Raw genomic sequence first — 12346 nt, 5'->3', positions numbered from 1 at the left:
TCGCATGCTATGAATTTCAGTTTCTTTTGTTGGAACTTCTTCCACCCCTTCGGACTGTGCCAGTCCTTCATGACTTAGTTCCATCTCTCCACTTAGTTCTCTCTTCTCTCACTTCCATGGAGAGGTAATCCATACTTGTCTGCAGGTAGAGGAATTCACATTTCCATAGCTATTCCAAAACTCTCACTCCCCTGCCCTTATGTCCAGCTCTCTGCACATAGATGCTACATCATCCCTTCATAGTTAGCACTTCCTCAGCTCCGATGAGCACTGGCTTCCCAACTTCCCCAGTGTTTTCCCCATTATACCAGAGGCTTGGATGAGGTGCAGCAGAGGAAAAGGGCCTCTGAGCTACATTCTGAGAATATAAGAAGAAAGAAACAGGCCCAGTGTCTGGGGAAAAGGACTTAAGAGCAACAAAATGAAACCATTTAAGTCTAGATCCTTCTCTCTTCCCTAATAAGTCTTTCCTAAGAAGGGAACCAGTCTTCAAGTCAAAAAAGACCAAACACTGTTGAGATGGCTGAAAACCTTAGACAGATGAGCACATAGCTCCTGGTTGCTGTTCATGAGGTCAGATCTTCATGTACACATACATAACGCCTTGAGGTAGAGAAAGAAGCTCTACATGTTACTTCAGAGAATAGTGTAGAAGTTAAGATGTTTTGGGATTTTTAGTGTCAGAGAGCCAAAATACAAAGGCATATGTGGTCCTAGTGTTTTAAAAACCATAAAATGAGAGACTCCAAATTCTGAATACCGAGAGCTCTTTTTCCCAGTAGCATCTAGAGTGGACTCTTAAATAAGTAAAGTCTGTGAGCACTTAGGAAGGAAAGCTGTAGCCAGCATTAGGAATCAACAGTTAGTGAAACTATCTCTTTTCTGTTTAGGTTAATAGACCAATGGATCAAATATTCCCAAGAAATTTGATAAAAGTCATTCCAGTTAGTTTATGTTTCTCAGTCTTCATGTTGGCAAATTCTTTTCCTTTAGTCGTATCATGCCTTTCTTTGTAATCACTTGTTCAGTGTCTGACTTCTTTAGTAGACTATGAACTGGTGAGAACAGGATGCAACCATGCCTGACCAGTTTGCTGCTATACCCATAATTCCTGGCTTTGTACATTCTGACAAAAAAATAAATAAAAGAATTAGTTACTTAATACATAGATGTAAAATGTGAACCGGGTGATAATAAACATATAAATGATTGCAAAAGTGCATTTCAAAATTGATAAATTATTGAATTGATGTCAATCTAAAGATTAGCTCTAACTATAAAACTCTTAGACAAAAACATGAAGAAAAGCTTAATGGAGAGGAGGGAAGATAGCATAAGAATAGGTGACTTGTATTTCATCTGGTCCCTTGAATTCAGCTAGTTATCTATCAAATAATTCTGAACACCTGTGAATTCAACCTGAGATCTAAGAAAAGAATTGCTTCGATTCTACAAATAGAAAAGCGACCCATTTTTTTGCTGGGTAGGAAGTATGGAGGCATGGATCTGAGGGGATATATAGGAAGATAAACCACAGGGGGAGGGAGCCTCCATAAGCCTGCCTACTGGAAAGTGATAGAGGAGTGGAGCACAAAATCAGAACTTTTAAAAGTCTGCTCCAATGAGGGACCTCCCTGCTTGAAAGGTGCTCAGATGGTGAGGTGGACCAGAATCCTAGGTGGGACAGTGTGGGTTCAGGATCTCCAGGATCACAGAAAGAACAGGGGTGCCTAAGTGCAGCAGAGTCCCCAAATATTGGAGTGGGGAAACTGGCTATAATCCGTGAGCCTGGGAATGGGCTCTTGCCAGAAACTGAATCCCAGAATGATTGGGTGACGGGGTGGGGGGGTAGGGGTGGGGGTTGGGCAGCAAGCAGCAGAGCTGCAATGACTCCCCTCCTTCCCTTCAGAGGATCCACACGGGTGCAAACTGCAGGAGTCTGCAGAGTTTGGCTCACACAAAAGTGATTGAGAGAAAAACAACTACTGGGTCATGAGGGGAGGCTTTGAGAGATCAGTGCTACTATAAAGCAAAACAATATTAAAATAATTGGGGTCCCAGAGGAAAAGGAAAGAGAGAGAGAGAGAGAGGGATGAAGTTATATTTGAGCAAATCATAGCTGAGAACTTCCCTAATCTGGGGAAGGGGACAAGCATTCAAGTCCAGGAGGCACAGAGAACCCTCCCTCAAAATCAATAAAAATATTGCACATGGAACATTTTCCATAATCGATCACATACTGTGTCACAAATCAGGTCTCAACTCATACCAAAAGATAGGGATTATTCCCTGCATATTTTGAGACCACAGTGCTTTGAAATTTGAATTCAGTCACAAGAGGAAATTTGGAAGGAACTCAAATACTTGGAGGTTAAAGAGCATCCTGCTAAAGAATGAATGGGTCGGGGTGCCTGGGTGGCTCAGTGCGTTAAGCCTCTGCCTTTGGCTCCGGTCATGATCTCAGGGTCCTGGGATTGAGCCCTGCATTGGGCTCTCTGCTCAGCACGGAGCCTGCTTCCCCCCTCTCTCTTCCTGCCTCTCTGCCTACTTGTGATCTCTCTCTCAAAAAAAAAAAAAAAAAAAACTTAAAAAAAGAATGGATGGGTCAACCAGGAAATTAAGGAATTTTAAAAATTCATAGAAACAAATGAAAACAACTCTTCAAAACCTTTGGGATGCAGCAAAAGCAGCCCTGAGAGGGAAATATGTAACAAGCCTTTCAAGAAACAAGAAAGGTCTCAAATACACAACTGAACCTTACACCTATAGGAGCTGGAGAAACAACAGGAAATAAAGTGTAAAGTGTAAACCAAGCAGGAGTTGGGAAATAAAAGATCAGGGCAGAAATCAATTAAATAGAAACCAAAAGAACAGTAGAACAGATCAATGAAATTAAGAGCTAGTTCTTTGAAAGAATTAGATAACCCACTAGCTAGACTTATCAAAAAGAAAAGAGAAAGGATCCACATTAATAAAATTATGAATGAAAGAGGAGAGATCATGACCAACACCAAGGAAATACAATTATAACAGAATATTATCAGCAAGTATATGCCAACAAGTTAGGTAGAAATGGAAATGGGTGCATTCCTAAAAATATGAAGAACATATTCATATTTCTATATATATATTCTACTTCAGGAAGAAGTAGAAAACCTGAACAGACCCATAACCAGCAAGGAAATTGAAGCAGTCATCAAAAATCTCCCAACAAACAAGAGCCCAGGGCCAGATGGCTTCCCAGGGGAACTCTACCAAACATTTAAAGAACTAATATCTATACTTCTGAAGCTGTTTCAAAAAAATAGAAATGGAAGGAAGACTTCCAAACTCATTCTGTGAAGCCAGCATTACCTTGGCCCAAAAGCAAAGACCCCACCAAAAAGGAGAATTACAGACCAACCAATATTTCTGATGAACATGGATGTGAAAATTCTCCCCAAGATACTAGCCAGTGGGATCCAACAGTACATTAAAAAGATTATTCATCATGACTAAGTGGGATTTATCCCTGGGCTGCAAGGGTGGTTCAATATTCACAAATCAATCAACATGATATGTCACATAAAAGGACAAGACCCATATGATCCTCTCAATTGATGCAGAAAATGCATTTGACAAAATATAGCATCCTTTCTTGATTAAAACTCTGCTCAGCATAGGGATAGAGGGAATATACCTCAATATCATAAAAGCCAAGTATGAAAAGCCCACAGCGACTATTATTCCCCTTTTAAAAAATATTTTATTTATCTGACGGAGCACAAGCAGGGGAAGCAGGAGAGGGAGAAGCAGGCTTCTGCTGAGGCTCCCAATGCAGGGCTCAATCCCAGGACTTTGGGATAATGACCAGAACCAAAGGCAGTACTTAACCAACTGAGACATCATTGACCCCCAGATATTTTCAGAAAACTGAGAGCTTTTTCCTTAAGGTCAGTAACATGACAGGCATGCTCACTCTCACCACTGTTGCTCGACGTAGTACTAGAAATCCCAGCATCAGCAATCAGACAACAAAAAGAAATAAAAAGCATCCAAATTGGCAAAGAAGTCAAACTCTCACTCTTTGCAGATGATATGATACTTCATGTGGAAAACCCAAGATACCACCCCAAAATTGCTAGAACTCCTACAGGAATTTAGCAACATGGCAGGATATAAAATCAACATGCATAAATCAGTTGCATTTCTGCACACTAACAATGAGACAGAAGAAAGAGGAAATTAAGGAATCGATCACATTTCCAACTGCGCCCAAAACCATTAAGATGCCTAGGAATAAATCTATCCAAAGAGGCAAAGAATCTGTACTCAGAAAACTATAAAGTACTCATGAAAGAAATTGAGGAAGACACAAAGAAATGGAAAAGCATTCCATGCTCATGGATTGGAAGAACAAATACTGTGAAAATGTCTATGCTGCCTGAAGTAATCTATGCATTTAATGCTATCCCTATCAAAATACCATCAATTTTTTTTCAAAGAAATGAAACGAATAATCCTAAATTTTACATGGAACCAGAAAAGACCCTGAATAGAACAAAGTTGAAAAAGAAAACAAAAGTTGGTGGCATCACAGCACCAGACTTCAAGCTCTATTACAAAGCCGTAGTCATCAAGACAGTCTGGTGCTGGCACAAAAACAGACACATAGATCAATGGAACAGAATAGAGCGCCCAGAAATGGACTCTCAACTCTATGGTCAACTAATCTTTAACAAAGCAAGAAAGAATGTCCAATGGAGAAAAGACAATCTCTTCAACAAATGGTTTTGGGAAAATTGGACAGCCACATGCAGAAACTGGACCATTTCCTTATACCACACACAAAAAATAGACTCAATGGGACGCCTGGGTGGCTCAGTTGGTTAAGCAGCTGCCTTCGGCTCAGGTTATGATCCCAGCGTCCTGGGATCGAGTCCCACATCGAGCTCCTTGCTCGGCAGGGAGCCTGCTTCTCCCTCTGCCTCTACCTGCCATTCTGTCTGCCTGTGCTTGCTCTCTGCCCCCCTCTCTCTCTGATAAATAAATAAAATCTTTAAAAAAAAAAATAGACTCAAAATAGTTGAAAGACCTCAATGTGAGACAGGAATCCATCAAAATCCTTGAGGAGAACACAGGCAGCAGCCTCTTTGACCTCAGCCACAGCAACTCCTTTCTAGAAACATCACCAAAGGCAAGGGAAGCAAGGGCAAAAATGAACTGTTAGGACTTCATCAAGATAAAAAGATTTGCACAGCAAAGGAAACAGTCAACAAGATTAAAAGGCAACCTATGGAATGGGAGGAGATATTTGCAAATGACATATCAGATAAAGGACTAGTATCCAAGATCTACAAAGAATTTATCAAACTCAACACCCCCAAAACCAAATAATCCAGTCAAGAAATGGGCAAAAGACATGAACAGACATTTCTGCAAAGAAGACATCCAAATGGCTAACAAACACATGAAAAAATGCTCAACATTACTCAGCATCAGGGAAATAAAAATCAAAACCACAATGAGATACCTCCTCATACCAGTCAGAATGGCTAAAATTAAAAAGTCAGGAAACAAGTGTTGGTGAGGATGTAGAGAAAAGGGAACATTCTTACACTGTTGGTGAGAATACAAGGTAGTACAGCCACTCGAAAACAGTATAGAGGTTCCTCAAGAAGCTAAAAATAGAGCTATATTAAGACCCAGCAATTGAACTACTAGGTATTTACTCCAAAGATACAAATGTAGTGATCCAAAGGGGCACCTGCACCCTAATGTTTATAGCAGCAATGCCCATAGTAACCAAACAATAGAAAGAGCCAAAATGTCCAATGATGGATGAATGGATAAAGATGTGGTGTGCGCGCACGGTGTGTGTATACACATACATACATACATACATACATACATACATACATAAAATGGAATATTACCATCAGGATGAAATCTTACCATTTACTTCGACATGGATGGAACTGGAGGGTATTAGGCTGAGCAAAATAAGTCAATCAGAGAAAGACAATTATCATATGATTTCACTCAAATGAGGAATATAAGAAACAGCACAAAGGATCATTGGGGAAGGAAGGGAAAAATGGAATGGGAAGAAATCAGAGAGGGAGACAGCATGACACTCCACTATGGGAAAGAAGCTGCAGGAGAGGTAAGTGGGGGATGGGGTAACTGGGTGACAGACATTAAGGAGGGTATGTGATGTGATGAGCATTGGGTGTTATGCAACTGATGACCTACTGAACTCTACATTTGAAAGTAATGATGTATTATATGTTGGCCAACTGAATTTAAAGGAAAAAAAAGAAAAAAGCTTCATGACATTGGATTTGGCAATGATTTCTTGGATACAACACCAAAAGCAGAGGAAATAAAAGACAAAATATACTAGTTAAACTTCATGAAAATTTAAACTTTTGTGTATTGAAAGATACTATCGACAGTAAAAAGGCAGCCCATGGAATGGGCAAAAATGTTTACAAATCATATTTCTGGTAAGGGATTGCTATCCAGAATATATAAAGAGTGCCTACAATTCAATGCACAAACACATGTACACACAAACAAAATGGGCAATTCAAAATTTGGCAAAGGACTTAAACAGACATTTCTCTAAAGAAGATATAGAAATGGCCCATAAGCACATGAAAAGATGCTTACTGTCACTAGTCATCAGGGAAATGCAAATCAAAACCAAGATGAGATACCACTTCACAGCCATAAGGATGGCTATTTAAAAAAACCCAGGGAGCACTTGGCTGGCTCAGTTAGTAGAGCATGTGACTCTTGATCTCGAGGTTGTAAGTTTGAGCCCCATGTTGGGTATAGAGATTACTTAAAAATAAAATCTTTTAAAAAATTAAAAACCCAGAAAATAACAAGTATTGACAAGGATGTGGACAATGTAGAACCCTTGTACATTGCTAGGGGAAGTATATAATGGTCCAGCCACTGTGGGAAAATTTAAACTTAGAATTGCCGAATGATCCAGCAATTCCACCTCTGTGGAATTCAAAAGAGAAAAGAAGTTAAACAGGTGATAAGAAATTTAAGGGAAAGAAGTTAGAAAAGAAGTGAAGGCAGGGATTCAAATAGATATTTGTACACCTGTGTTTATAGCAGCATGATTCACCATAGTAGAAAGTAGATGTAACCTGAGTGTCCATAGACAGAATGGATAAACAGAGCATGCTATACAATACATGCAATGGACTATTATGAAGCCTGAAAAAGGAAGGGAATCTGACATGTGCTACCACAGGGATGAACCCTGAGGACATCATGTTAAGTGAAATAAGCCGCTAGTAAAAGGACAAATACCATATGTTACCATCTATATGAGGTACTTAGAGTAGTCAAATTCATGGAGACAAAGAATAGAATGGTGGTGGCCAGGGCTGGATGAAGGGGAAAGTGGGGAGTTACCGCTTATTGGTTATAGAGTTTCAGTTTTGCAAGATGAAGAGGGTCCTGGAGATGGATGGTGGTGATGGTTGCACGACAATGATGTACTTAATGCTGTAGAACTATACACTTGAAATCATTAAAATTATAAATTTTGTTGTGTATCTTTTTAACCATAATAAAACAAATAGGTTTTAAAAATGTAGCTCTAATTGTGAGCTTCAGGATTTTATTCCAGGCCCTTTTATCACTTGGATGAAAATCTTAACATCTTTTGCTTTTGGTACAAAAATCAGAGAAAACCAATGCAAAGGATGTTTCTAAAGAATTCTGGATTTCTAAGGGATTCTAAGGATTCTGGAATAATAGATCAAAAATGGGTATTGAAATTAAAGAGGAATAATTGTACAATTCTGAATTCAAGATAAGGAATAAGCAAAAAAATTATGGAATTAGGAGCAATGATTTGTTTTACATGTGAAAGATCTTGGGGTTTTCATTTCCTAAAATTCCAAATAACCCCATAGTAAGAGGAGGAGAGGTAAACTTTGGTCTATTAGAAGAATTGTGTTTTGATAAAAGGAGACAACAGTCTCCTTGTGCTCTGCGCTGATCAGATGATACGAGGGCACCAAATAATGTCTTTTGTTCTTAGCAGTATACTTTCAAGAAGGTTGTAAACTCTAATAAAGCAGGATAAAACTATGGGAGCTGTTAGGGTACTCAAAACTAGACCTCATGGGTCTTCTTCCCAGGATTTAGCCTGGGAAGAAGAAAATTAAGAGAGATCTAATAACTGTTTTCAGATATCTGAGAGGCTGCCATGTGAAATAAGGGCTGTCCTTATTCTGTATTTACACATAAGGGCAAAATTGGGATGGACAAAAAGCTAGAAGAAGCCTGAGTCATTGTGTGGAGAATTTTCTGAATATTAGATCTGATGACATTTAATAGTGTGGTCTCCTGTTACTGGATGGCCACCTGCCAGGATGAGTGCAGGGCAGGAGCTTGGTTCTTTCCATGATTCTTTCAGTTTCTTGGTCTCAAAATCTTGGCATCTTGACTCTTCCCTCTTCTTTCCCCCAGTATCTGATGAAATCTTGGGGGTTCTTCCCTCACTTGGACTCTCTTGGACTGACGCTTCACTCTCCATCACCAGCAGCCTTGCCTCCTCAACCCTGGAGGATTTGTGCACACTGCCAGTCAGATTTCCCAGCTTTGGGGCTGCCCCTTGCTTTAAGCCATTCTGCAGGCCCCTGCCAGACCCATTTTATACAGTACTTATCTTATCATGCATTTCCCCTAATCAAGACTGAAAAGTTGTTTCTACTGTTTCCCATATCAAAATGAGATTTCCTTTCTTGGCTTTTGGGACCATTCTTCTTTCCCTTTCTTTTCTATTTCATTCTATTACTCAAATGACTGTTGTAGTGAAGCTGTTCCCTTCAATGTCAGCTGGTCTGATCACCTTCCCCTGTTCATTCCCACTTCTGTTCCCTCATCTGTGTTGTCCCTCTGTGTGTCCTCCACCCCCAGCTTTATTATAGGGACCACCTCATGTACTGCAACCACTATGACATTTTTCCTGACCACCAACAGTCACATGGATCCTTCATTTCTCTCATCCATCTGAAAAGTATTTACAGATTCCTCTTAGAATGTAAGCACTGTGCTAGATGCTGGTGAATCCATAAGAAAAATGCATCTCTTGACTTCATGGAGCAGGTGAGATAGACTAAACAATTGCTATAAGGAGCACAAGTGTGATGTTGTGATACAAAATGGTGTGTGTGTGTGTGTGTGTGTGTGTTTGGGATGGGTGGGTAATCAGAAAAGACCTTTCTAAGGAGGTAACAAATAGGCTGGGACCTAAGGAGGTAAAGGTATCAGCCAGTGGGAGGGGCTAGAGTCAAGCACATGCCAGTCCAAGGAACCAGTGTGTGAGCCAGAAGCAAGAAGCGGTTGGCACACTGGAGACACTGGACTTAGAATGGTTTGGTTGGAGCATAGTGAGTAAGGGTAGAAGGGCATGAAGTGAAACTGAAGAGGTGCCTGGGGCCAGATAAGCCATATGAAAGATCTTGGATTTTATATGAATTGCACTGGGAAGCCATTAAAGATTTTTAAGGAAGGGATTGATGTATATAAGCTAAACATTCTAAGATCTGTCTGGCTACTATGTGGAGAGTAATCTGAAGAGCAGCAAGAGTAGAAGTCAAAATTAAAAAAAAGAAAAAGAAGAAGAAGAAATGAATGTAAAAAAAAAAAAGTAAAAAATATAAAAATAAAAACAAGAACAAAAACCAAATAAAAAAGAAGAAGAAGAAGAAGAAGAAATGAATGTAGAGGCACCTGGCTGACTCAGTCAGAAGAGACTTCAACTCTTGATCTCAGGTTATGAGTTCAAGTCCCACATTGGGTGTAGAGATGACTTAAATGAATAAATAAAAACTTAAAAAAAAAAAAGAAATTAATAGAAACTAAGAATGACAGGAATGAAGAGAATTCTAGGGATTCTCCAGCTTCATTGACAAGGAAAAAACAAACTAATCTTCATGGTAGTGTGTTGACATTTCAAAACTGGCATTTAATTATTTACATACCTTAGTATATTAAAGGTACATATACATGTGTATAAATAAATCTCTGTGTGTGTGTAAAAATTTTTAATAGCACAACTACCAACAGCTAGGATAAAGAACTTCAAAGCCTGGGAGAACTTTTGCAGTTGGGGAACAAAATAAATAACAGTAATCCATGATTCCCTGTAACCAAACTGGATTTTTTTCAACCTGTTCTTTGGAATCCCAGGGTCCTTCATAATTGCTGTGGGCTTTGAGGGGCTATTTTGCAAGGGAAGACTGAGTTCTTATGTGTTTGGTGAAATAGGTGCATTTTCCCATTCTTTAAATATTGTGAGAAAATCAGTTCTGAACCTTCTCTTAATCTCTGTCCGTGATCATAGACTCACCTTCTTCCTCTAGCAGTATTGTTTGCCAAGCACAACTAAGTACTGAGCTGTTTGGATTGAACGTAGTGGTGATGTTTCAGTCTCTAGCAAGGTTAGGGCCTGGCTCGGCTACATCTGACGCTGGGAACCAAGAGCCAAAAAGCCTGTGTATAGAGCTCCTGTAGCATCACTGAGAGCTGAACGTGAGTGCTTGGATCAGATTGATATGCAGGGATGGGCAGGAGTCCCCGGTAAAGAAGCTCATAGAGGGTTTCTGTGTGGGAAGGGAGGAAAATGAAAGTTCCTAGAAGCTTGGTAAAGAGTAGAAATAAACACAGGCTCCTAGGAGTCTTTAACAGAAAGAACTTGGGCTGCAGGGGGAAAAAAAAAAAGAAAAGAATCTTGAAAACTACAGTCCATCCTGAACACTAATTGGACACCGACTAACACCAAGACTTACAAATTTCTTCTGCCCTGAACTCTAGCTGCAAACACTGGAGAAAAGAAGAGCGTGGCTAGCATAGAGCTGTGCACACGTTGTGTGGTATGAAGAACCACTCAGAGCTGAGAGTCATCCCAGTCCTGTCCCTGTCTCCCTGCCACAGTGGAGACCTGCACTTCGCTTGGGCCGGACTTTTTCAACCTGTTCTTTGGAATCCCAGGGTCCTTCATAATTGCTGTGGGCTTTGAGGGGCTATTTTGCAAGGGAAGACTGAGTTCTTGTGTGTTTGGTAAAACAGCTGCATTTTCTGCGCTTTAAATATTGTGAGGAAATCAGTTCTGAACTTCTCTTAGTCTTCTCTGTGATCATAGACTCACCTTCTTCTAGCAGTATGGGCTGCCAAACACAACTAAGCACTGAGCCAGAAAGTTAACAGTTGGAGTGTGGTCACCTGTAGGCAAAAAAGAAATCGCATCTATTATAGTAAACCAGCTAAAGAGCCATGTTGAAGACAATTTTTGCTTCTACAACCCTCATAGCATACCTTCTTTTTAACCCCGTTTATTATTAACTCCCTCCAATATAAAATGTTTAGCCATAAACTATTTTGTGTGCTTTGCAAACTATTTGCTTTAGATGTGTCATTAGAATTTTATCACCAGATTAAGATGCCATGACTTTTCTTAAATACAAGGGCTTGTGAGTTTGAAAAACAATTACTGCTCTAGGTGAGAGAAAAGAAAGTGGCAATAAGGCTCAAGTTCTTTAAACAGCACAGAAAATACAATTTAATGTTTTTTAAAGCAAAAGAGATGAGTTTGTGAGCTGAAGGATTTTGCAGAATAAGCAAGTCTTTGCAAGTGACCTTCCTGTGTTCTTCCACACCATCCCCAGCTTGTTTCCCACAACACAGCACACTTCTCTTGAGGGGCCAAGATGATCACCTAGTCCCTTGCTTAAAACGTTAATGAAGTTCAGGCTCCTCAGTGGGCCACACCGGGCTCCCTGTGACCTCTCCCGCTCACCTCATTTCTTACCTGCACCTCCTTTATAATACCCATCCAGTTTCAAGAGGCAGGTTGTTGCTGCGCCCACTTCCTCTGTTGAAATGCCAGCCAGCACCTTCCACCCAAGGAAAAATCACCTTCCCGTTGAGGCTTGATGGTACATTCCTCTCTGGCTTGCTGCACTCTGCGCAATCCCCACAGTAACCAGCTTATTGTAGTCTAATGATCAATTTATGCACCTATTTCCTCGTCCGAGCCTCAGCACAATTTGGGACACACTGTAGGTGCGCTCTAGATGGTGGTTGCTGAGGAAATGAGTCCTTGTGTTAAATACAGTTTCCCTGTCCTCTCAGTACTTTGAAAGTTCTCAGAAAAGGAAAAGGAAATGACTAAAGTGTAGGCCGTTTAAACGGAACACAACCACCACCCTGCCAGGGATATGCCCCTGCCACTGGGTGAGAGGAAGAAGGACTGAGGCCAAGAGCCCAGTGCGTCTGGGGAAGTGCTGTGATTTTTCTACAACAGTCAGGACCGGCTACATAATCTGAG

At 40.3% G+C, this 12346-nt stretch overlaps 1 long non-coding RNA gene across 2 annotated transcripts; it reads right to left on the bottom strand.

The window, feature by feature from the left end:
- Positions 1-531: 531 nt before the first annotated feature.
- Positions 532-12133, bottom strand: LOC132000716 (uncharacterized). Of its 2 annotated transcripts, none has more exons than XR_009399441.1 (3): positions 11828-12133; positions 11168-11241; positions 532-1126 (listed from the first exon to the last, which is right to left on the bottom strand). It is a non-coding gene; the product is annotated as an uncharacterized LOC132000716 (long non-coding RNA). The 2 variants fall into 2 exon arrangements; XR_009399442.1 differs by lacking the exon at positions 532-1126 and adding an exon at positions 8053-8576.
- Between the last annotated feature and the right edge of the window lie 213 nt (positions 12134-12346).

This window comes from Mustela nigripes, chromosome 14 (assembly GCF_022355385.1).
Source record: "Mustela nigripes isolate SB6536 chromosome 14, MUSNIG.SB6536, whole genome shotgun sequence".
In the NCBI taxonomy this organism is placed as follows: Eukaryota; Metazoa; Chordata; class Mammalia; order Carnivora; family Mustelidae; genus Mustela; species Mustela nigripes.
This window is presented reverse-complemented; position numbering and strand designations above follow the sequence as displayed.